Source organism: Mustelus asterias, chromosome 8, assembly GCF_964213995.1.
Source record: "Mustelus asterias chromosome 8, sMusAst1.hap1.1, whole genome shotgun sequence".
In the NCBI taxonomy this organism is placed as follows: domain Eukaryota; kingdom Metazoa; phylum Chordata; class Chondrichthyes; order Carcharhiniformes; family Triakidae; genus Mustelus; species Mustelus asterias.
Window position 1 is genome coordinate 61,049,613 of NC_135808.1, and position 27,138 is coordinate 61,076,750.

Sequence of the window (27,138 nt, forward strand, 5' to 3'; positions counted from 1 at the left end):
CCTCTTAGTGGCGGCTCCAAGAGAGATAGCTAGGTTGTGGCACGATGAGGAACACATCACACGTGAGCAGGAACAGGAGCTGGATACAGGGACAGCAATGAAGTGTACCCATCATTGGGTTCTGGGCACTCCAAGCTCTGCCCAGCTGGATGTAGGTGCTGAGCTGCAGGAGTCCTCCACACAAAGGGAAATGTGTCGTTCTGTCGACATTTCCAGAGATGCCACTCACCCTTCCAGGGAGATTGGAAGAGTTCATCTTCTGCATGAATGCCAGGAAGGGTTAATCTCCAGCATGAACGCAAGGAAGGGTTAATCTCCAGCATGAACGCAAGGAAGGGTTAATCTCCAGCATGAACGCAAGGAAGGGTTAATCTCCAGCATGAATGCCAGGATGTTTCAGCCTTTCCGCTGATGGGCACTTCCTGGAAAGAGTGGTTGCCTGTATGAAGAATGAGTCACAACAGGCAACTGAGTACATGTTAGCTCAGACCAATGACTGACACACTCTGATGACCATTTCACACAGAATAAAGGAAAGCCTTGACTTGATGGCTCAGGGTCCCAGTGAAATACAGCCACGTGCTCTCTGGCTCTTGTTTTGCAGGGGAATCATGAGAGAAGAGGTGACAATGGGCACATGCAGGTGTCCCCACTTCTTATCAGTTTCGCCCCCTTCAATGGCCCCACTGTCTCCCCTCCCCACTCTCTATGCTAAGTCATTGCCAGACTGAACAACACAAGCTGTCTCCTGCTCCAATGACTAGGTCTAACTCTACACACCTGGGGCAATCTTTAGTGGGACCGACACAGGAGCTGAAACCAAACCAATGTCCGCCATGAATACCTCATGTGTCAGAGCAGGGAAACCTTTAACTTTGCTGTAACCAAAGAGACTCAACCATAATAGGAAGTGGAAGAGGAAGACTTCTTAGATGCGCAAGAGGATTTGCCTGGAAATGTACAATGATATTCATGTCATTACTGTAAGTTAGTTAAACAAATCAAACATTTTGGACTCTTCATCCTCCTGCCATCTAAGTTGCTGAATTCCATATCCTAAATGGACAGAAATCTTCAGGTTCATGTTATGACAAAACTGGAAGATAAGGAAAGGCTACAAAAGTAATGGTTGGATTGTTGACCGTGGGAATGATTTGAGTTGGAGAGTGAGGCACAGGTTTTATGGTTGCACTGCTAAATGGCTGCCTATACCAAGATTACCTGATGTGTACTTCCATGAGGCTGTCACAGGATTCTCTGTTGGCCAGATTAGTGAATACAGGCATCCATCTGGCTGCTCTTCCTCCTCAGATGCAGAGCACCGGGTGCCTTGCTACTCTCTGCAGCACAGGTACAGCAAGCCACCACCATTCTCGGCATCACAAAATAAAAAGCATCCAGAGACCTGAGTGGCATCTTCAGCAAGGCAATGACTTGCTTGATGATTGCCTTTGTGGTCTTGATGTAACTCTCTGCATCAGTGGCAGGGCTCCTCACAGAAAGCATCAGCCAGGTCCCCAACCCTTTTCTTTAGGGAGTTAGTCCTTTATGCTGTGTGGAACTGCAAATTTCTGTGAGAGATCTGACCGTCACAGAATGAAGGAATTTTCCAGGGTATTTTGCACAGGCATCCAGTGATCACATACATGCTGAATATTGATGAAATTCCCAGGCTGATCTGAGGGCACCTTAGTTGCCAAATCTTTCCCGTCAATGATTCCCTGTATTAGTGGGAATACAGTGACTGCCGCAAATGCAGAGCCCTCTGTGCCTGACTGACGTGATTGGTATTACAGTGGATGTAACGGTGGCTTTGGCAAATCACGTGTCAGTCACTTGAGAGATGCGCTGGTGCGCAGCAGACTGTGAAATCCTGTGGATGTCACCAGCAGATCCCTGGAAGGAACCAGAGGTGAAGAAATGCAGGATTGTGATGACATTGAAGGGTATTGGCAATGCATGCCCAACAGACCCTCTTGGAAAATAGGTCTTGTACTAGGGGGTTTCAGATGTCAGCAGAGATCTGCTTGAAAGCTTAAGCTTCCTAAGGCACTGTTGCTCTGAACATTGAGCAAGCTGCTCCTCTGTCTCTCTCTCTCTCTACCTTTGCTGGTTGCATCATCTCCTTCTAGCTGGAGCTTTGGGTCAAGCCTCTGTGAACAGAAGCCTTTGTGAACAGAACTCCCACTTACCCGACGAAGGAGCATTTCTCTGAAAGCTAGTGGCTATTGCTACCAAATAAACCTGTTGGACTTTAACCTGGTGTTGTGAGACTTCTTACTGTGTTTACCCCAGTCCAATGCCGGCATCTCCACATCAAGCCTCTGTGTCCAGTGGAGTAGCATGTTGTTGCAGAGAAGCCAGGTGCTGTTACTGCTGGTGTTGGTGCTGACACTGTTGGTGCGCCCCTGTTATTCCTCATCAGAGGCCCATACCATCGCTGCATAAGTTGCTAAAGGCTAACAGCAAGATCAGATCAAGGTGAATAAAGCCCAAAGTGGATAAAATGACTATCAAAATATTGGAAACAACATGTGTGAAGCAGTGATTCATGCTCTCAGAAAAGCCTTTGACAGAGGCAGGCTAGTCCCTCGGCAGTCTCACTGTTCAATGAATCCAACATACTTGAAAGCCTTTCGTCAATGACTCCCTGCTGTGCTTTCATCTTGTTGTGTTCCACACAGCTCAGGAGCCCATGCATTGGCTATTTCAGCCAGAATCCTGAGTTCAAGTCACAATTAATTGCTTGTTTGCAGATTTTAATGATTGACTCCCTGACAATTCTAAAATCCTGCTCGCCTGCACACCTGGTAAAATCTGATAATGGGCAAGACCATGTCAAAACGGTGGTTTATAGCCATTTAACCCCACAAACATGCCCTCCACTCCACCTTGGCGGTTACAGTCCTGCCCATGGTATCAGTCATGTTTTAGCTGGTAGCACTCTCACCTCTGAGTCGGAGAGTTGTGAGCTACATTCCAGAGCACAATAGTCCAGGTTGACTTGCCAGGGCAGTTCTCTGCTGTCTTTTGGACTAGAGGTTGACAATTAGCTCACCTGTCCTTACAGGTGGATGTAAAAGCTGCTACGGTCCTAATTTAAAGAATTGGAGATTGTCCCTGGTGTCCTGCTCAGTATTTATCCAGCAACCAACATCACTAAAATAGCTTATATGGTTGCGATGACAATGCTGTTTGTGAGATGTTGCTGTGTGCAAATTGGCTGCTGCATTTCCCACATTACAACAGTAATACAGCAAAACACTTGATTGGCTATAAAGCATCTTGGGACTTCTTGAGGTTGGGAAATGTGCCACATAAAGGCCAATCTTTCTTTAGATGCGAAAATCTTCCAGATATACTGAGAACAACATTGGCAAACCCTCGCACCTATAAAGGGAGCAAGCGCATTGAAACATCATCGCTGAGTTCTCCTCCAAGTAACGCACCATCCTGACTTGGAGCTGTTTCGTCCGCTATCCCTTCACTGTCGCTGGATCAAAATCTCAGAACTTGCTCCCTAACTGCACTGTGCAGTGCCTACACCACATGGACTGCAGTGGTTCAAGAAACAGCTGACCACCACCTTCTCAAGGGGAATTCGGAATGGGCAATAAATGCTGGCTGAGCCAGTGAAGCCCACATTCCATAACCAAATAAAAAGATTGAGCCAACAGTGGGGTACTATATATATATTATTCCATTTCCAATTCTCTTTTAATCTCAGGAACACAGCTCCCTGCTTCCTGTCAGTGAGTTCTATCCAGGTTGCTGCAGTACTTATACCAAGCGCTCGAATTTTCTAAGTGGTCCCTTCTGAGACTATTTATGAATTCGTGTCTGAAAATTTATATTCTCTATAACTACTCCATCCTCTTTATCTATCCAATCAGTCACATTGTAAAGCAGAATTAAATTTGACATTCACAATTTCCCTGTAATAAATCTGTGCTAGCTATCCTCGAGTGACCAATGCATTAGTCAATGTTCACTAATGTTATCTCAAATATGAATTTAGTCCTGATCTACTCTCAAATGTGGGGAAAGGGTGATACTGTATTGTGCGGGGTGTCAGGGAAACAGTTTGTGCCTAATGGAATAATCCTGGAAGAACAGGATTGACTCCGTTCCTGTGAAACCGAACAGCAGGGCCTGTTTTATGCTTCCCCAACCACAGCTCACCAAGATTGAAAGGTTATCAAGTCGGCAGACCTGCAGCATCTGACAGAAGCTGACATGGGGGCACGGTGGCACAGTGGTTGGCACTGCTGCCTCACAGCGCCAGGGACCCAGGTCAATTCCAGCCTTGGATCACTGTCTGTGTGGAGTTTGCACATTCTCCCCATGTCTGCGAGGTTTCCTCCGGGTGCTTCAGTTTCCTCCCACTTTCCAAAGATGTACGGGTTAGGTTGATTGGCCATGCTAAATTGACCCTCGTGTCAGGGGATTAGCAGGGTAAACATGTGGGGTTACGGGAATAGGGCCTGGGTGGGATTGTTGTCGGTGCAGACGGTAGCACAGGGCGGCACGATAGCACAGTGGTTAGCACTGCTGCTTCACAGCTCCAGGGACCTGGGTTCGATTCCCGGCTTGGGTCACTGTCTGTGTGGAGTTTGCACATTCTCCTCGTGTCTGCGTGGGTTTCCTCCGGGTGCTCCGGTTTCCTCCCACAGTCCAAAGATATGCGGGTTAGGTTGATTGGCCGTGCTAAAATTGCCCCTTAGTGTCTTGAGATGGGTAGGTTAGAGGGATTAGCGGGTAAATATGTAGGGATATGGGGGTAGGGCCTGGGTGGGATTGTGGTCGGTGTAGACTCGATGGGCCGAATGGCCTCCTTCTACATTGTAGGGTTTCTATGATTCTAGACTCAATGGACTGAATGGCCTCCTTCTGCACTGTAGGGACTCAATAGATTCTATGAGTGGCGAGAAAGGAGAGAGAGATCAGAAAGGCTGTGGGGAGGGGGTGGGGGGGGAGGGGTGGAAGCGAAGGGGGAGGTCGGAGCAAGGAGGGGGGATATTGGCAACCAAAGGACGGTTATGTGGCGTATCAGAAACTAGAGCCCAGAGGGGCAATCGGAAGCCAGTAGGCAAATCAGAATGCTCGGGGTTGTCTGATCACATGCCTGATGAACAGTGGCTCTAACAGCTAAATGAAAGGCATTTCCATCTCAAATCCAGCAGCCCACACCTCACTTCCAAGCCGGGTTAAAGTTAAAATGATGGTGAAAGCTTGATCAGACTTTTGAATGGACCTACCGTATATTAAGCTGATCTTTCTGTTCACCCTATCTGTGACTGAAACATTACATTCTGCACCCTCTCCTTTCCTTCTTCCCTATGTACTCAATGAACGGTATGTTTTGTCTGTATAGCGCACAAGAAACAATATTTTTCACTTTATCGTAGTACATGTGACAGTATTAAATCAAATCAAAATCAAAGCAGTTTCATCGGCCCTGACAAAATCGGGGATGATGTCCATCATGTTTGGTGAGTCTCCAGGTGACTGAGGAGCCAATTGTGGATCTACAAGTTCTTCTGCAGTGCCGGTGCGCGGGGAGTGGAATTTGTGGCCCCAGATTAGCTTCCTTCTCCTTCCTCTGCCTCCACCATTTACCTCATTGTCAAGTTGTTGAACCTCAAAGAGGTTTGTGTCTTATTGGACCAGGTGGAGCCATGCCAAATGGTCCACAGTGCTCTCCAAGTTTTAATGCCTCTGCGTTTTATGGTGATCTTGAGTGTATTGGTATTGCCGTACCTTTCCTTTTGGCCACCCTTTGATGCTAGGGTGAAAGCTGTATTATAATACTTAAATGGATAACATGCATCCTGGGATCTGATTGGTTGCCGGTTCCCCGTTCCCTCCTGCCTCTATTGAAACCAGGAGTGGACAGGAATCAGATTTTTTACATTTCTATCCCACCTGCCCACACACACCTGTTTTTACTTAGTTTTATTTAAGTGTCACAAGTAGGCTTACGTTATCACTACAATGAAGTTACTGTGAAAATCCACACTCTGGCGCCTGTTCAAGTACACTGGGGGAGAATGTGGGATGGGGTGGGGGGGTTCACCATCATCTGATTGGTTCTGCTCTCCCTGTATCAATGAAGGGTTGACATTGGTTATGCACCAGCCCAATGTCATAATTATCACACTTGCAGAGGGTTGAAAAGTTGTGGCCAGACTTTTGCTCTCTGCAATCTTCCATCCACATAGAAGGCAGCTAGTCGGGCCCAGTGACATATCCAGCTTGAGTCCTGCTAAGCTTTTCAGATCCTATTCCTTTTGTACACTTATCGCTAAAAATTATAATTATTCTCTCACCCTGCTGTAACCCTATGTTCTCACATCAACTACCCATTATCAATGCATACAAAGTATCCATTTGCTATCTCTGACTTACCTTTATCATCTATAATTAGACTCCTTGCTTTTTCCCCTCGTAGTGCAACTTTATTTTTATATGCTTAGAAAAGCCAAAACCATTTGCTTTTATACCATTTGCTATCTTTTTGTCACATTTCTTTCGGCCTTTTAACCTCCCTTTTTGCCATCGAGCTTTTTTTCTATACTTTTCATTTTCTTCACAATTCCCTTCAATGTTGTATTTAAGTTTTAACCTCACATTTTCCTCTCAGCATTCTATTCTTTGATGCACGCCTATTTGATATAAATATATTATCATTCTGTACTCAGTTCATCCCATATTCAAAGGTTTCATGCTGATGACCTGTTTTCCATTGCTTTTTTTTTCACAGTTAGTTTGGGCTAGAATCATAGAATCCCTGCAATGCAGAAGGAAGCTATTTGGCCCATCGAGCCTGCACCAGCAACAACAATCCCACCAAGGCCTTAAGCCCGTAACCTCATGCATTTACCCTGCTAATCCCATGACAATAAGGGCCAATCATGCATGGCCAATCAATCTGGCCTGCACATCTTTGGATTGTGGGAGGAAGCCGGAGCACCCGGAGGAAACCCACCCAGACATGGGGAGAATGTGCAAACTCCACACAGTCACCTGGGGCTAGAATTGAACCTGGGTCCGTGGCACTGTGAGGCAGCTAACCACTGTGCCACCATGCTGTCCAACCTATCGCCAACTTATATCACTGAACTTTGTATATTTTGCGGACCAGGGTCAAAATTCTCCAGCCTCGCATGCCCTGCCACCACAAGAATGGAGAATTTGGCGCTCAGCCAAAACTCCATTCACTGAAAAGGGCCTGGAGAATCCCAGCCCTGGTGAGGTTGAAGAATTCCAGCCTTCTAATTTTCATTATCCTTTTCCATTCATATATTGCAGTCAATTATGATAGTCATGACTTGTCGAGATTTTGGGTGGGTTTGTCTGTGGCAGCAATTGTTTCAATATCTATTACTTTGCATTTTTAATATCTCTTCCTTAGACACTTATAGGTTTCAATGGGTGTCTGGATTATAGGAAATGTCTCTCTCTTCACACGCCCCAGAGGATGATCTTTTGGTTTAGTGTCAGCATGGTGTGCAGCAGTGCTTCATAAGAACATGGGAAGATAGGAGCCAGGAGTCAGCCTTTGAGCCTGCTTCACCATTCAACAAGATTATTCTGATCTGGTTATGGTCTCAAATCCACTTTCCTGTCTGCACTCCATAATAGTTGACTCCCTTCATAGATTCCCCACAGTCCAGAAGGAGGCCATTCGGCCCATCGAGTCTGTTCCGACCACAATCCCACCCAGGCCCTATTCCCGTAACACTCATTTACCCTGCTAATCCCTCTCTCACTAGGATCAATTTAACATGTCCAATCAACCTAACCCACATATCTTTGGGGTGTGGCAGCAAACCGGAGCACCCGGAGGAAACCCACACAGACATGGGGAGAACGTGCAAACTCCACACAGATAGTCACCCGAGGCTGGAATTGAACCCGGGTCCCTGGTGCTGTGAGGCAGCAGTGCTAATCACTGACTCCCTTGCCCAACTAACATCTGTCAAACTAAGCCTTAAATAAATGCAAAGACACATCCGCCACTACTTCCTGGGGAAGAGAATCCCATACACTGACAACCCTCTGGGAGAAAATGTTTCTCCTCATCTCAGTTTTAAAAAGGAGAATCCTTATTTTTAAATTACATCCCCTAGTTCTGGTCTTCCCGACAAGAGGAAAAATCCCCTCAGTATCCACCCTATCAAGTCCCCTCAGGATCTTACATGTTTCAGTCAAATCATCTTCCATGTTTCTAAACTCTGATGGGTATAGGCTCAACCAGTTCAACCTTTCTTCATAAAATAACTCCTTCATCCCAGGAATTAGTTGCGTGAACCTTCTCTGAATTGCTTCTAAACAATTATATCTTTTTTTTAAAAAGGAGACCAAAACTGTACATAGTACTCCAGATGTGGTCTCATTAATGCCCTGTACAGCTGCAGTAAAACCTCCCTACTTTTACATTCCATTCCTCTTGCAGTAAACACCTATATTCCATTTGCCGTCCTAATCACTGGCTACAGCTGTATACCAACTCCATATGATTCACATACCAGGATGTCCAGATCCCTCATACCACTGTGTTCTGCACCCTTTTTCCATTTAAATAATATACTGTTTTTCTATTCTGCCTGCCAAAATGAACAAGCTCACATTTACCTATGTTATACTCCATCTGTCAAATTTTTGTCCACTCAGTTAATCTATATATATTTCTTTGCAGACTTATTACCATCTCTTCACAATTTACTTTCCTATCTATCTTAATGTCAGCAGCAAATTTAACTGCCATACAATCATTCCCTTCATCCAAATCATTGATATAGATTGCAAACAATTGATCTCCGAGCACTGATCCCTGTGGCACTCCGCTATCTGAAAATGACCTATTTAACCCAACTCTTTGCTTCCTGCAATCTAACCAATCCTTTATCTATGCTAACATGTTACCTTCTACACAATTTGCTTTTGTCTTGTCAGTAGCAACCTTTAATGTGTACACAACATCTACCAGTTCCTCTTTATCCACATTGAATATTACTTCATCAAAAAACTAGAATAGATCAGTTAAACACAATTTCCCTTTTACAAAGCCCTGATGACTCTGCCCAATTGAATCGTGATTATTTAACCTCTTAATAATGACCTTTGCCTGTGACATTGCTTCTAAGCAACATAGTGTTGAGCCTGGCAGAAAGGTTAAGTACAGGTTGGACATGATGAACAGTCTTAGATTGTGCTTCATGGCTTGAGAAGACCCTTGATATTTTGGTCAATACCACGATGGAGTCACAGCATCAGAAAGTGTTGAAATCTCAGTGTGGTAACTGCAAAGAAAAGCTTTGAAGACACAGTGCTAGGATAAATAAAAAGCTGGTTAGCAGGTGGATTCCATGTGGCGAGAAGGACAATCCGTTGGGAGGACCAGCACCGGGTTAATTCAGTCCAGAAAGTCAAGTGGCCAGGGTCTGGGCTGTATTAATAGTGAGCGAGGAAGAGTCCAACAAAACAAGTAAACAACCAAATCTATCATAAAAATTGGGCCAGATTGCGAGTATAATCGACAGAGTTTTGGAAAACGAGCAAATATTGACGCCCTGGTCAAGAAGAAGAAGGAGGCACATGACATGCATAGGCAGCTGGGATCAAGTGAATCCCTTGAAGAGTACAGGGGGTGTTGGAGTAGAGTTAAGAGAGAATTCAGAAGGGCAAAAGGGGGACACAAGATTGTTTTGGCAGATAAGGCAAAGGAGAATCCAAAGAGCTTCTACAAATACATAAAGGGCAAAAGAGTAACAAGGGAGAGTGTAGAGGCTCTTAAGGATCAACAAGGTCATCTATGTGTGGATCCACAAGAGATGGGTGAGATCCTAAATGAATATTTCTCATCAGTATTAATTGTTGAGAAAAGCATGGATGTTAGGGAACTTGGGGAAATAAATAGTGATGTCTTGAGGAGTGTACATATTACAGAGAAGGAGGTGCTGGAAGTCTTCAAGCCCATCAAGGTAGATAAATCCCTGGGACCTGATGAAGTGTATCCCAGGACATTGTGGGAGGCTAGGGAGGAAATTGCGGGTCCCCTAGCAGAGATATTTGAATCATCGATAGTCACAGGTGAGGTGCCTGAAGATTGGAGGGTGGCAAATGTTGTGCCTTTGTTTAAAAATGGCTGCAGGGAAAAGCCTGGGAACTACAGTCCAGTGAGCCTCACATCTGTGGTGGGTAAGTTGTTGAAAGGTATTTTGAGAGACAGGATCTACAGACATTTAGAGATGCAAGGACTGATTAGGGACAGTCAGCATGCTTTGTGAGTGGAAAATCAAGTCTCACAAATTTGATTGAATTTTTTGAAGGGGTAGCAAGAAGGTAAATGAGGGCAGTGCAGTTGATGTTGTCTACATGGACTTTAGTAAGGCCTTTGACAAGGTACCGCATGGTAGGTTGTTGCATAAGGTTAAATCTCACAGGATCCAGGGTGAGGTAATTAAACAAATACAAAATTGGCTTCTTGACAGAAGCCAGAGGGTGGTTGTCGCAGGTTGTTTTTCAAATTGGAGGCATGTGACCAGCGGTGTGCCTCAGGGATCAGTGCTGGGTCCACTGCTATTTGTCATTTATATTAATGATTTGGATGAGAATATAGGAGGAATGGTTAGTAAATTTGCAGATGACACCAAGATTGGTGGCATAGTGGACAGTGAAGAAGGTTATCTCGGATTGCAAAAGGATCTTGATCAATTGGGCCAGTGGGCTGACGAATGGCAAATGGAGTTTAATTTAGATAAATGCAAGGTGATGCATTTTGGTAAATTGAACCGGGGGCAGGAATACTCAGTTAATGATAAGGCATTGGGGAGTGTTACATAGCTCCTTGAAAGTGGAGTCACAGGTGGACAGAGTGGTGAAGAAGGCATTCAGCATGCTTGGTTTCATTGGTCATAACATTGAACACAGGAGTTGGGACATCTTGTTAAAGTTGTACAAGACATTGGTAAGACCACACTTGGAATACTGAGTACAGTTCTGGTCACCCTATTACAGAAAGGATATTATTAGACTAGAAAGAGTGCAGAAAAGAATTACTAGGATGCTACTGGGACTAGATAGTTTGAGTTATAAGGAGAGGCTGGATAGACTGGGACTTTTTTCTCTGGAGTGTAGAAGGCTGAGGGGTGACCTTATAGAGGTCTATAAAATAATGAGGGGCATAGATCAGCTAGATAGTCAATATCTTTTCCCAAAGGTAGGGGATTCTGAAACTAGAGGGCATAGGTTTAAGGTGAGAGGGGAGAGATACAAGTGTTCAGAGGGGCAATTTTTTCACACAGAGGGTGGTGAGTGTCTGGAACAAGCCGCCAGAGGTAGTAGTAAAGGTGGGTACAATTTTGTCTTTTAAAAAGCATTTAGATAGTTACATGGGTAAGATGGGTATAGAGGGATATGGGCCAAATGCGGGCAATTGGGACTAGCTTCTGGGTTTAAAAAAAGGGCGGCATGGACTAGTTGGGCCAGAGCTGCAAACCTCTGTGACTCTATGACTCTATGAAAAGCAGCCACAGTGACACTTAATCCAGGCACTATAAGAGAAGGAAGGTCAAAGGGATACTGTCAAAATGTCCACACGATTTCTAAGTCTAAATTGGGATGCAGCTGAATTACCATTTGAATTCAAAGTATTTAAGCAGAGCAATGGTTTCTTGATTCAGGTGCATCTGAGCCTGATAAGCAAGTCATAAAAATTCAGCGAGCAATTGGGAAATGAAGGTCAGCATAGGGTGAACACATCAGGATTAACAGCAGAGGAACTAAAGATATGGACGACAATGGAAGACTGGCTCAGAATCAGGTTAAATTCATGTATTCATCGTCAAGAGCTCATGTCATTTCGACAACAGCCTACAGAATCTATAGACCTCTTTGTCAGCAGATGCAGAAAAAGGTAGTGACTGATTTTTTGGACACAGAACTCGCAGACAGAATTGTTGACTTGTTAATCACATCAAGTCCCATAAGAAGCATTTCAGAAAGATCTGCTAGTCAAACCCAAAATGTCCAAGAGGCACTCAAGGATGGATGTAAGTTATTTTTTTATTCATTCGTGGGACATGACGTCGCTGGCTGGTCAGCATTTATTGCCCATCCCTAGCTGCCCGAGGGCAGTTGAGAGTCAACCACATTGCTGTGACTCTGGAGCTACATGTAGGCCAGACCAGGGAAGGATGGCAGATTTCCTTTCTTAAAGAACATTAGTGAACCAGATGGGTTTTTCTGATGATGGACAATGGTTTCATGATCATCAGTAGATTCTTAATTCCAGATATTTTTTATTGAATTCAAATTTCACCATCTGCCATTGCGGAATTTGAACCCAGGTCCCCAGAACATTAGCTGAGTTTCTGGATTAAAAGTCCAGCTATAATACCACGAGGCCATTGCTTGCCCTAATACGAAGTGATCCTCACAGACCAATGAAGCTTACAGGTCTTAAGCGCAACCCCAATTGTTGATGCATTCACGACCACTTGCAAACCTAGCAAGATATATAGGTGTTGCCTTCTGCATGCAGCAAGGAAATGCTCAGCTTTCCTGCAATTTTGCGAAGCATGTGGCAGAAAGCCACTAGAGGCAGTGCACTATAGCGACGGCTGACGAAGCTTCAAAGAACCATGCACTGATCCATACAGACCATACACAATGGATATCTTCAAGCGATATGAATGACCATCTGGTATTCCATTAGAAACATGTACATGAGGTGACTGACAAACTAGTAAATAATGATGATGTGATGAAGAGAAAAAGAGTGATGATAATGCACGGTGAGTACTCAAATCTTTTAAGCTTTTATTACCTGTTAGCAAGGAGAACAGACACGGTGAATTGCACTATGGTGTTCCATTGATTCATACAGATACTACTTAGCAGTTATAGTAAAGTAAAGTTTATTTATTAGTCACAAGTAAGCCTTACATTAACACCGCAATGAAATGTGTAATTATAGTTAATTACAGCAAATGAGAAATGAGCAGCTTTCTAATTCTTCATTAGCATATAGTCCACCAATCATAGCATAGCTCTTTGCTCTTTCTTATCCAATAGAAAACTGTCTCGTTCATTAGTGTAATACGTCAACATATCTTGTTTTTTGGTATTTGTCATGGAAACTTGTCTTTGTTTTCATTCTGTGGCCAAGCCCTGGAATGCAGTGTTTATGAAACTGACACAAGGTTAGGTTAGTCTCTTTCCCGAATGCACAGCTGCTGACCTCAAATGAGGCCTGGTTTAGCTTGCTGACAGAGTTGTCTTGTTGTTGTAACTTACTTTCCACACGTTAATCTCATGAAAACATAAATACCATCATACCAACTGAAATGTTTGCCAAAATTCAAATTATCTATCCTAAGAACATTAGTAACTATTTATTATTGGTCAAGAGTGACACTGGAGCAAGTGGCGAAATACTAACCCTGCAGATTCTAAAAGACATGTATCCGCAGACATGCAAACCTACTTCTGTGGAACTATCAACATACAACGGATGATTCTACATGCAGGTCCTGGAGTGCAAGTACAATTAATCCTCCTGGGTGTCACAGATGTTCTACACTGTGAAGATTAAAACCCGGGGATCTCAATTCTAACGTTAACTCGCTCTGGTGACAATTCATGGAATTAGCCAGACCTCATACAGCAGATCAACTTCAGAAACTATTCCCACCACCTCAGTTCATGACCTATCATGAAATATCCAGAATGATTTGACAACTTGTCAGTTTCAAGGGAGCTGCAATATGACACTTGCAGGAGAATGCAAGTCCATCAATTCATCTGGGACATTTTGCTCAAGGCAAATATTAGCAGCAGCAAAAAAGGGAGGAAGATTCCAACCTACAGAAACTGTGGAAAATGATCATTGAAGTTCAGTCTGATTCAATTGAGCTTGTCCACAAATACATGAGGCTGTTTTGGCCTTATCAGAATGAGGTAGGCATCTCCCAGGGAATCATTTTCAAAGGCACAAAGGTCATCAGACCAGAATCTTTACGCTCTGATATTCTTTAACAACTTCATCACTCAGATGCAGTTATTCCATTACTGGCAGAGCTCATACTTGGCAGGCCAGTGCATCCCAATTTATCTTTTACCCAATCTACTCTCAGAAACGAGAGAGAAATTTATAAAATTGCAAGAGAATACCAATATGCATGATAAAAATGTCGGCACAGAATTGCCAAGTTGGAACAACAGGTTTGCATCCAGGATGCCACTATAGTTACATGGCAACCAGCCAAGGTGACAAGAAATTGTTCAGACCTAAGATCCCACTAAGTAATTAGACACAAATGCACAACATGAGGCATAACTAAGGACCAATCAGATCCATTCCAGCTCCTCAACCACTGTGCAGTCCTGGTACCATCAATTTAAGACACATTACAACAGTGGGTGGGTGGGAGTCACATGACATCCCAGAGTCTATAATGCAATGCAAAGATCAGTAATGCTGAAAGGATACATATCAATGATGAGGCTGCACTTAAAAATCCCATTGTATAGATATTAAATAAATGTGCATTAAATTTCTGCTAGTCATTTCTTCAAAAGTTAGCATGATATATTTTCAGAAAACTGGTGATGAGAAATTTGTACAATTGTCAAGCTGTTGATGCAGATTTGCTGTTTGTGGTTTCCCCTTTGGAGAAAACACAGTTAATCCACAACAGAGTGATTGGAAATCCATGGAGAATATCCAGCATGAGAACAAGATGAGAAACCACAGGTGGGATTTTCCGGCCACGTTCGCCCCGAAACCAAAAAATCCCCGCCCGAGGTCAACAGACCTTTCTATGGTCCGCCCCTCACCTGCTCCGATTCCTATGGTGGGTGGAACGGGAAAATTCGCCCCTATAATTAAGATACTGGGACTATTTCACTGGAGCAGATAAGGCTAAGAAGAGATTTTAATTTCATTTTGAAGGGGAAGAAAAGTTCCCTTCAGCTGATGAATTCGTGTTGAGGAGTCATCAATTTAAAATTGTCACTAAAAGTGGTGAAGAGTTAAGAATTTTTTTCAAGTACAGCAATCTATTGAATGCTGGAATGCTTTAAGCCACCAGGAATCTATTTGTCACCAGGCTGAATCTGCTGCATCTTTGTAAAGGAAGAGCAATGTCAGGCATGAGGAAGCTGGTGGGACCAGATAAGGAATCATATTATGTCATACACAAAGGATGACATCTGAAGGAATATACTATACTGAATACTTTAGGGATGAACAGCACACCATGCTTGAAGAATACACAGTACTTTACATCACAAGGACATGATAAACCTTTGTCAAAACAAGTAAAACCAACCTAAAGTTGAGAGACAACAAAGCACCAAATCACTGCAGAGTGCACTCAGAACGGTGTCCCTGAGTGCAATAAGCTTCCATGGGAAGTTTGGATGATGTGAAAAGGCTGGTGAAACTGAGACATGTCACTCAAACAAAGGGAAACTTGATGGAGATACTCAAGATAATAAGGTAATTGGGTCAATGGCGAGAGGAGATTTAATTCAAAATCATCATCAGGGGAACAAAGGAGCATGGAATGTCTCACCTGGAAAATGGTGGGAGCAGAATCCATAATTACTTTTTTTTAAAATGGAAGTGAGTAAATATTCAAAAAAGGTGGGGGGGGGGGGGGGGGAAGGAGTAAAAATGCGTGCAGAAAGGGGAAGAAGTGGAGCTTAATAGGTAATCCTTTCACACAGCCGCCATGGCTATGCTAGGATGACTAACCTCATTCTGATGTGGAGATGCCGGCGTTGGACTGGGGTAAACACAGTAAGAGTTTTAACAACACCAGGTTGGATCCATCTGATGAAGGAGCAGCGCTCCGAAAGCTAATGGCATTTGCTACCAAATAAACCTGTTGGACATTAATCTGGTGTTGTTAAAACTCTTACTGTGTTAACCTCATTCTGCACAGGGGAAATCACACAGCTATAGTGGTCTACAATGTTGGTATCCACCTTCTGCTGCATCTGCTGCATCTTTGTAAAGGATGAATTCCCAGATGAGCGGGTTAGGTTGATTGGCCAGGTTAAAAATTGCCCCTTAGAGTCCTGGGATGCGTAGGTTAGAGGGATTAGCGGGTAAATATGTGGGGGTAGGGCCTGGGTGGGATTGTGGTCGGTGCAGACTCGATGGGCCGAATGGCCTCCTTCTGCACTGTAGGGTTGCTATGATTCTGTATCTGTAGCCTTTCTCACAGTGATTATCTTAAATTGATTACTCTCTCTTCACTAATTCTGCATCCAGAGGAAATGATCTTCCCTTTAAAATTATTTTCAATCTCCCCATGAGTAATGTTTAAGAAATTTTGATTTCAATATTGATCAAATCTCCCTATTTATCAATGGAACCCCAGCATTGGAATATACTTGATTTCTATCACTTCCGGTCTCTGGTTTATGCAATGATTTTTTTCTGATTTATAAGCCGATGACAATTTTCTTTCCCATTTATTCTGGGCAAAAACTCACAGTAATCTGCTTATTTGATTTGTGTACCGCTTGTATTTTTATATTTGCTTAAGACAAAGTTACCGATCTCGCACAGGACTGGTAAACTAAACATAGATTTGGTTGATTTGAAGATGTAGTACAGGATTGCTCAGCAAATTGACTATAAAGATTCAACAGCTTTTGTTAACAAGAAAGTACAGCTGTAACTCTTTCACACCACATGCTGCCAGCTAAACTGAACACTCCTCCGAACAATGTCACATTGTTTACATCCTGGCTACTGACTCATTATTATATTGCCTCTTAAAGCAATATCACAACATCTTTTTCTCCCAAGATAATATTACATATCTTATGAGTGAATATACATAAACTTTCGGATCGTCGCTAAAACAATCTGCACATAAAATAATTCTCTCTTCAAAAGTTCAAGAATTTAAGAATTTAAGAGTTTTAGAGTTTGTATAAAGTATACGTGGTTTAACAATCTTCCTGAGTCTTGTGATGGTATCACCCTTCTGAGAGCTAGGCCAGAATACTCCAATGCGTTCCGCCACCGCTGGCAATGAGAACGGAGAATTTGGCGCTCAGTCAAATATTCATTCACAGTGGCAGGACCAGAGAATTCCGATACAAGACTTATCACTTAGATGTTCTTGAGTTGTAGGTGTGTTGGTATATTGTGTATTGTCGGTGTGCTAATCATTTTCATGGTGGTCTTCCATAATTTCATGCTACTAGTCTACCTTTGAAAGTGTTCAAGACACAGTTGGACTGCTAGGTGTTATACAGTGGCACAATACCCTTAGTTGGCTTTGTCCCTTCTTAATTTTGCACAATTTGGTGTTGTGGCTTCATAGGATCTAGGCTCATTATACACTTTGAATACTTCTGCAGGTAACTAAGTTCTTTGGATAGGGTGTATTTGACTCAAACCGTTTGCAGACTAGGCAGTTGTCCACCTGCATGCCGATCATACACTGCCTTTACTCTCCCTTGTTTTTTGGAATGTTTCTCTTGAACTTCTGATGAATAGGCATGATGTGGAGAGGAGAGTGGAGAGGATCTCCAAGAAGATCGTGCATATCGACACAGACATCAAGTTTCTACAAGATGCAAGAAAAAATAACCTGTGATTATCCATCTCTTCACTCGCACTGTTTGTACCTGTAAGGACTTGATTACCTGAGAAGACTCACATTCCAAACATTATCTTGCAATTATGTCTTTGTCTGTATATGCCATGTTTGTGAAACCTACCTCACCATTCACCTGATGAAGGAGCAGCACTCCGAAAGCTCGTGATTCCAAATAAACCTGTCGGACTTTAACCTGGTGTTGTGAAACTTCTTACTGTTCTGAGGAATAGGACAGGTGATCACTTGGCAAAGTTATCCTAGCCTGCCTTCTAAACATAATTTCCACTGATTGCAGTAAGCCTTTGTCTAAAGGTGTTGCCTCTGTAACATGGCTTCTGGTTTCGTTTCCCTGCACTTTATGATTAATGACGTAACAGTGTGAACTGTTAACTCAGTGACACCATTTGACCTGGGATAATGTGACAAAGCTGTCACATGATTCATGTTCCATTTAGCACATATGTCACTAAAATGTCTCCCAATGTACTGTGGCCCATTGTCCAATATGAACCCTTCAGGTATACAAACAAGCTAAGAATTGAACTCATTTTGTCTGCCATAGATGCCCTTGGGGTATTCTTCAACTGTCTGATGATTGGAAAGTTTGCAAAGTAGTTAGTGACTAGTCTTTGCAATACATATTGAATAAATCTGTTTCAATTTTAGACAAAGGGTATGATGAAACTGCATCAGGGTACAAAGATTCTTTATGTTGATGTTGCTGGCGTCTTTGGCAGTCTATGCACATCCTCACAGTCTTCACAATATAGTTGCTAATCCCTGGCCAATATGCGATATACTTTGCCGATTATGTTGTTTGCTCTACGCCCATATGCCCCTAGTGTAACTATGACATTATTTCCTGACAAAACATTTCGGGTTTTGTGTTTTCCCTTGAAAATCACACCTTTTAAAATTCCTAATTCATCTCTGCACAGCCAAAAACATCTGGCACTTCTTGTATCGTATCAGGCCAATCTTCAACAATGACTCTCCATAATGTCTTCAGTTGTGGCTCGTTTGCTGTTTCCTCTTGATATTGGTTGCACTTGTGTTGACCAAAATGATCAAATGGATCTTGAACATATCTTCTACTCCAAAGTCTACCCCATCTTTTTGGAGGTCTAGTGAGACAACTGCATGTTTATTTTAGATTGGGTAACCTGCTCAGTGAAGTTGAAGGATACCCCAAGGGCATCCAATGCAGACAAAATGAGTTCAATTCTTAGCTTGTTTGTATACCTAGAAGGTTCATATTGGATAATGGGCCACAGTACATTGGGAGATATTTCAGTTACACATAGAATCATAGAATCCCTACAGTGCAGCAGGAGGCAATTCAGCCCATCGAGTCTGCTCCGGCCACACTCCCACCCAGGCCCTATTCCCGTAACCCCACATATTTACCCTGATAATCCCCCTGACACTAGGGTCAATTTAGCATGGTCAATCAACCTAACCCGCACATCTTTGGACTGTGGGAGGAAACCGGAGCACCCAGATGAAACCCACGCAGACACAGGGAGAATCTGCAATCTCCAAACAGACAGTTACCTGAACCTGGGTCCCTGGCGCTGTGAGGCAGCAGTGCTAACCACTGTGCCACCATATGCTAAATGGAGCAAGAACCATATGACAGCCTTGCCACATTATCCCAGGTCAAATGGTCTCATTGAGTTAACAGTTCACACTGTTATGTCATTAATCATAAAGACCTGCTCAGTGGTCTAAAGTAACCATTTTGCTATCGGGTTTATAATGCACTTTAAGGTTGTAGTCCTCTAAATCATTGTAGTTGGAGTGACTGACTTGTCAGTGGCTTGCACAAATCATTTCCAATAGTTTGCGGTCATTTTCCACAATTAATCATTTATCAAATAGAAACATGTGGAATTTTGTGACACCTAACACGAGAGCGAACATCTTACATTCTGTGTTTGAATAGTTGGATTGTGCTTGTGTTAGATATTTGGAACCAAATGCCATTTTGTGTAATGCATTTATTGCCAACTGCTGCAGTCCATTTGGTGTAATTAACTCACAGTGCTGTTAGGGAGGAATTTCCAGGATTTTGACCCAGCAAGAGTGAAGGAGCGGAGATAAATTTCCACGTCAGGTGGGTGAGTGGCTTGGAGGGAACCTCCAGGTAGTGATGTTCTCATCCATCTGCTGTCCTTTTCCTTCTAGATGTTAGTGATCATGGGATTGGAAGGTGTTACCGAAGAAGCCTTGGTGAGTTTCTGCTGTCTCATACACTTTCGCTTTTGCCTTGGCCAAGACAGATCGGATTTCAAATAGAACTGAAAACGTTAATCTGGCCCATATTCATCTGGCATTTCTTGCAATTGAAGACAAGACCATCACAATGAACTGCTGCCATTAGCTGCTATTAGCGAGTATAGATTGAAGTCACAATCTTATTTGGTTTTGCCCATCACTACAAAATTATGGACGATGCATACTCATCCAGGGATATTTGCTGTAATTCTGTCCATACGCTGCTGGAACAGATCCTGTCTGATGGATAGGCAAAAGGTAAGCTCTGGAAGCTGTGTCTTCGAAATGGTGTCCTGAAAATAGTGATTTTCTGAGATCCCTCTGCTAATAATCCGTGTTATAGACAAAATTGGAGAAACCCATCCTCTTGTGAATTTGGAATTCAATACCTCTGATGTTGGAATCTCTGTGGGTATCACTTTAGAGTGTGATTTAGGCATCTTGGATGGGATTTTCTGGCCGTGCTCGCCCCAAGGCTAAAGATTTGCGCCTGAGGACAATGGACCTTTGCATGGTCCGCTGCACTTTCTGTCCCGCCCGCTATGATTCCTGTGTTGGGCGGGACGGGAAAATTCTGCTCCTTGGGTCTTAACATGCCCAGATACGTCATATTTTTTCAGTATGCACATAATGAAACTGCACCAGTCAGTGTGCGATGAATAATATCATTTCACTCCATGTCATCCAACTTACCCTTTATCATAGCTTCTGCTGTATACGCACACTGCAAAGGAGGGTCGATTGATCCTCTTCTCTGAGGCGCCGTACGGCACAACCTCTGCCATTTCCTTTGGTGTTGAATCTATCTGAGTACATCAGTTACAGATCATGAACTGATCAATGTGATTATTCTGCTGTGATTGGATCTTGATGATCTCCCGTATGGTCACAGTGTTCCGTACACACAGGTAACCCTGCTCCTGCTGGCCAGCTCTTGTCCACCAGGTAGAATATTTGTGGTTTTCATACAGACTTGCCGCTGCTACATTTTAATGTCAATGTACCTATGCGTTGAATGGGTGGCCCATTGTACACGAACTGTTAGCTATTCTGTCATTAACGTCCGAATATCCAGATACATGTTCTTCAGGATTTTCATAGAAATCATAGAAACCCTACAGTACAGAAAGAGGCCATTCGGCCTATCGAGTCTGCACCGATGACAATCCCACCCAGGCCCTACCCCCATATCCCTACATATTTTACCCACTAATCCCTCTAACCTACGCATCTTAGGACACTAAGGGGCAATTTTAGCGTGGCCAATCAACCTAACCCGCACATCTTTGGACTGTGGGAGGAAACCGGAGCACCCGGAGGAAACCCACGCAGACACAAGGAGAATGTGCAAACTCCACACAGACAGTGACCCAAGCTAGGAATCGAACCCAGGTCCCTGGAGCTGTGAAGCAGCAGTGCTAACCACTGTGCTACCGTGCCACCCCACTGTGCTACCGTGTCGCCCCAAACCTTTTGACTGGAAAGGTACTTAAACTCACTCCTGTGTTGACTTAAGCTGCGAACATTTGTTTACCACGTTTCTTTGGGAATATGGTGTTGATAGTAATAAAAGCTTCGAACTTTTACTTCATCCACATATTCACAATGTGAAAAGCCTGTTCATTTTCCGGTTGAATACTTTTCCGCTCTGAATCTTCACCCTAGACTTCACCCTGGCCACTAATCTTGTGTATGTGCTTGTGTTCATGTGGGACTCTGCCGCACTCCCTGTTGTTGGTGCCAGTGCACTGTTTGTTGGTTGCATCTTAATCCTGGTCTCAACTGCAGTCCCAGATTTCCTGCATAGGTGAGCCCAATATCCTTTAACATTGCATAACTTACTATGATCTTGGAACACAGAACAGCTTTGTGATGGGGGCAGACGTACCACACTTTCCACACGACTTGCTTGCTTTCTGTATCCTGGCTGCTGATCCAATACTGGTCGCTGCACTGAATGATTGCTGGTGTTGTTGTCCAGCTACAATGGCTTCGCATTCTCTGCCATCTTTTTGTAATGTGTCAATGCTTTGATCTTTCTTTTTCTCCAAAAGATCTTTCTAGAAAGCTTCAATGGACAATGCTCTATGATCAATTTGGACAGCTCAGACTTTGACAAGCTACAGTCCATGCCCTTATCACGGCACCTGCTGATGGACTGATCGATTGGTTCTTGTGCCTTTTATCTTTAAGCTTTCAGGTCTAAATGGTACATTCTAAACTTTTAAATGAGGCAGATCCTCCAGCATGTTCCACAGCTTGTGATCATTATGATCCTCCTCAGACAGGCCTGGAGTATTGACCCCGTGCAACCCCTCCTTTCCAATGGCTATCATTATTTTCACAACCTATTTCTCTGATGGATAAATCTAAAAAGAATAGCTCCATCTTTGTTTAAAAAAGCCTGAATTTGGATCGGGCATCTGTGCCCATCCAATTCAATTTAATGGTCACCTTCCTGATGCTTCCAGGCTGTTACAAATGTTGTCGATGTGTAGGGGGTTTGTCCTTGTTCCGCACCCCATGGGAAGATTCAGCAAGGCTGCAGCTGAGTGTTGTATTTTTTTTTCTTCTCTCTTTTTTGGCTGTGGTTCAGGGTTTTCTCTGTTTTGCGCACTGCCTTCTGTGCAGCATGGTACCCGAGGACATCACAATGGCCCTGCAGCTTGTACTGCCTGCCTCAACATCGATTACCTGATTCAACATAGACTGTTCCATTCAACACTGATCTGGCTACCCCACAAATCATATACTCACTGCTCTGTGAAATACTGTCTGCAGAGGGACTCTGCCTCCAGGTGTCTTCGATACATATACAGCCTTTGACAGCGCAACATCCTGTCTGTGGCTTTTCCTGTGATCTTCAAATCTTCTGCATTTAGTCTAAGAGGAACCACTGTTGCTCACCATGTTGTATTTCTATGTTTGCTTAATACAAAATTACCAGTCTCGCACAGGACTGGGAAAATAAGCATAGGTTTGGTGGATTTGAAAATATAGGGCAGAAGTTTTTCAGAAAAATTCTGAGTATCAAATGAGCGAGAAAACGGGAGGTTTTCTTACCGATTTTTTCAGTGAGCTGACTTTAGTGAATTTACAGCACTTTGTGCAATAGAGAAGATGTAATCTGATTCTCGCCAGAAGGGGAGTGGAGCCTATTCATGCTGGCTGCAGACTGCTAGGGATGCTATTGTGCATGTGCCCTGATCTCCCAGTAAATTGTGTACAACTGTACATTGTATACTGGGAGAACTGTGAACCATCCCCCATGGGTGTCACCCCCCCCCCACCCCTCCCAAGAACCCACCCACAATCACCATGCCAACCCCCCACCCCCCATGGAACTCCTGATTGCCAGCCCCTCGATCGCCAGCCTTTGATCATTGGCCCCAGCTCCCAATCAACGGCCTAACCCCTGATTGGCGGCCCCGATGCAGCATTCCCCCCTTTCCTCCTTTCCTACCAATCTCCCCACACCCCTGCCTCTCCTGTCTAACTCCGCCCCATTATGCCCTGCCCCCTCAGGCCCCACCCCTTTGGCACTGCCCTCTGGGCATTGTCAAAGTGCCAGGCTGGCCCTGCCGGGGTCCCAGGCCATGCCCCCGAGCACCCAGGGGGCCTCAATTGCCCTGGTTTCACCGGCGAGGCCATTACATTTGGTCCTCATTGGTGTGGACCATCTGTGATCCCCACTGGTGAGGACTCCACCGACAAGATCGGAAAGCTAAGTGAACACGGACTATTGCGTCCTGGGCTCACTATTTATATTAAAATGATGTTATTAAGTTGCACATTCTCCAGGTGCTCTGGTTTCCTCCCACAGTCCAAAAGATGTGCTGTTTAGGTGCAGTGACCATGTTAAAACTCTCCCTCAGCGTATCCAAATAAGTGCCCGCAGTGTGACGACTAGGGAATTTTCACATTAACATCATTGCAGTGTTAATGTAAGCCTGCTTGTGACTAATAATTAAATAAACTTTATCAACAAGGTCAATAATAGCAACCTTATTAATAATGGGGCTAGCATTATCAGAAGAGGTGAGAAATCAGCTACGAGACTGGTTTTTCACCTCTCGCTCATATTTCCCGCTCCACTGTGCTACTCGATTAGTGCAGTGGGGTGAAAAAATCCCATCCATAGTTTAGAATTGCTCAGCAGACAGATTTACTATAAAGATTCAACAGCTGTCAGTCACGACGCTGTCAGTCTGTTTGTTGATGTGCCCACCATAGCTGAATAAGTGGAGGTATGTGGAAGTATGTGAATCTGCCAGTATTGGTACACGTCTGAAGGTGAGTTGGAGCATCTGAACCTTTGGTCCAAGTCCTGATTGCTTCAAATTACTGATGGGTGAGTGAAGAGGTGAATGGATCTTCGAGCAGTGCAAGAGTTTGATACAGCAGTGAATAGGAGATGTCATGTGAAGTTGGATTCACTGACCATGATGACGCACATTAGATAATTAAACATTTTCTGGCACTGCCGTTATAAAGAACAAAGAACAAAGGAAGTTACAGCACAGGAACAGGCCCTTCAGCCCTTCAATGCTGCACCGAACATGCTGCCTGACTGAATTAAAAGCTCAAAGAACAAAAAAGTTTTAAAAAATTGCTTCAGATGGAGCCTCAGTGTAACCTCATTGACTTCTATCAGTGTAGGACAGCAAAACTACATTTGATCTTAGCCAAAAGGCCGAGAAGTTATGCCTCCAGGTTTGATATAACTTCATCAAGTTTTATTTACTTGACTACGTTTTCTACCTGTGTGTTTTGCAAGGCCAAAATAAGCTTTCTGAAGTAAAATAAAACCTAGTAAACATTTCAGGCTGCTTTTTCACAAATACAGCCACTGGTGTCTGAAGAAGATCACACTTTCAGAACCATGAATATTTAGCTAGAAACCCTAGGGTCATTAAATACAACGGAAACTAATTTTCACACCATAAAGCAGTGCTTTGCCCTGATTCAAAGTTAGAAGACGTGTGAAACATTACATTCCAATAAGTCTGAGTGAAATGTAGAAATGAAACTGGTTGCAGCGTTGAAACAATCCTACCATGGCGATTCAGCTGACTTAAGTGGTGTGAGGTTTACTCACACCAAGAAGCTGCAAGAAACAGATACAAGCTGACATCGATTAATGAAGCCAAGGCTTGTCTTCTTTTGGAATGTTAAAACATTCACCGATGTTTCTTTTCTGTGCTTCCTGGCACCAGGTTAACAATTTTTTATAATTCGCCAAGCAGAAACATTTAGGAAGTCAGGGACTCTGATTCATTATCTTAATGGTCTGGAATGTTTAACCTAGGAAAACAAATTACTGTTGTGTTTGCTTATCATGACCTAAAGACATCTTAGCATCCAGGGCAATGGAAAAGTATTGGAAAAGTTTCTGGAGGCTTACAGGGCGGGAATTTCCAGCCGCACTCACCCCGAAACTGGAAAATCCTACCAGAGGTCAACGGACTGTTGCATGGTTCACCCACCCCCCGCCCCCCCCCCCCCCCCACCCCCAACCCACTACAATTCCCTTGGCAGGCAGGATAGGAAAATTCCGCACACAATGTCTGAGGAGATTTAACTTAGATGTTTCAAACAAGGACACCTCTAATTGGACAATATCACAGATTTTGATAGGACAGTATGAGCCTGTCCACTTTGAAAATTAAGGTAATATGATTGATGTAATTAAGTTATTGAAGTCCAGCAGGAGGTGGCTGCTCACTTGGTGATCATATTTGTAGCTTTTGCAATGTATTTGAGACAAATGGGTATATTATATTGCCAACTGGTATCCCTACCAAACCTAATAAAGACATCATTCAATTTTGGCTTCGTGAGTTGCTTCATTATTTTTCATAATTCTGGTATCTGAATGGTAGTGCAACCAATCAAGGGTGGAATGTTACATCCTACAGGGACCAGAGTCCAGGAGTTGACCAGCCTGGTCAACTGCTCCCATTCCCTTCTGAGGGTGTGTCTCCTGGGCCTCTGCAAAAGCATTATGTGGTCGTGTGCCCTCTTCAGAGACAAGCTCTCGGAGGATCAAGTGACCCATTCAGTCAATCGGGCCAGAGCTCCCGAATCCTAGAGCTGAGCATGGGTTTTCCCTGCAGTTAGGAATCTAATGTCATGGAGTATGGTAGCATTTATATCACCCTCTGTACATAGTAATTCTCCTGCTATCCTCAAAACTGAGCTGAATTCCTTCCAAACATACCAACTGCCTGTAGAATAAAGCTGATTTTTTAAACATTCCCCTTAAACATAAAAAACAACTTTATCAATATTAATTTCATTACTATCATCACAATCACTGACCACAAACCCGATTGGATCTATTTAAGGAGGATAAGACCATTCCTTCAATAGCTTCAGCTCCATTGCCAGCAGACTATGAGTGTGCTTTTCAACATAGATTGGGCACACACATTTCAAACGCAGACACTTTAAGCTGCCTTCCCCCACCTCAAGGCATATTGCCTCCACTGCAAATTGTTCTTGCCCTAAATTGGCTCGAAACATTGCGTGACAGGTCAAGTTTAGGACCCAGAAAGATCCCACATTGTCTTGAGTTAAGAGTTTGGTCCTCCATGGCTGGCATTATGATGCCAGGTCTGAGCAATTCAGGCCCTTTCAGATAAGAAAAGATGAGTTAAGTTGTGTGGACAGTGCATTATTATGGGGAGCAAGTGTTGTCATTCTCACACCCATGAGAAATTTCTTGTTACAAGAGTTAAATTGTGGGCCATCCTGAGATGTCAAAGATGAAGATGTTCACATGCAGTAATGTGTGGTGGCCCAGGATAGATACTGACATTGGCAATCTGATCAAACAATGTGACCAATGTCAAATGCAGCAGAAATTGCCATCTGTGGCCCAAAGGCACTCTTCAGAGTGTCCAGGTCGACTATGGGTGTGACTACATATCGCTTTTGCAGGCCCACTCATGGGCTCAATGCACCTACTCATTATAGATGTGCACTCCAAGTGGCTGGGCATACACAAAATGAAGTCCACAATGTCATCAGCAATGGTCGAGAAATTGCGAAAGACGTTCGTCACCCGCCAGTTGCCCGAGGTGCTAGTATCCAATAATGGGACTGCTTTTACTAATGAAGAGTTCCAACATTTCATGAGAACCAGCAGTGTTCATATTTGAACTGCACCCTACCACCCTGCTCCAAATGGACTGGCTGAGAGAGCCGTCCAACATTCAAAATCGCC

The 27,138-nt window shown here is 43.6% G+C and overlaps 1 non-coding gene across 1 annotated transcript; it reads right to left on the reverse strand.

Moving 5' to 3' along the window:
• Positions 1-24,417: 24,417 nt before the first annotated feature.
• On the reverse strand, positions 24,418-24,615 carry LOC144498098 (U2 spliceosomal RNA). The gene has a single exon (XR_013498645.1). It is a non-coding gene; the product is annotated as a U2 spliceosomal RNA (small nuclear RNA).
• Between the last annotated feature and the right edge of the window lie 2,523 nt (positions 24,616-27,138).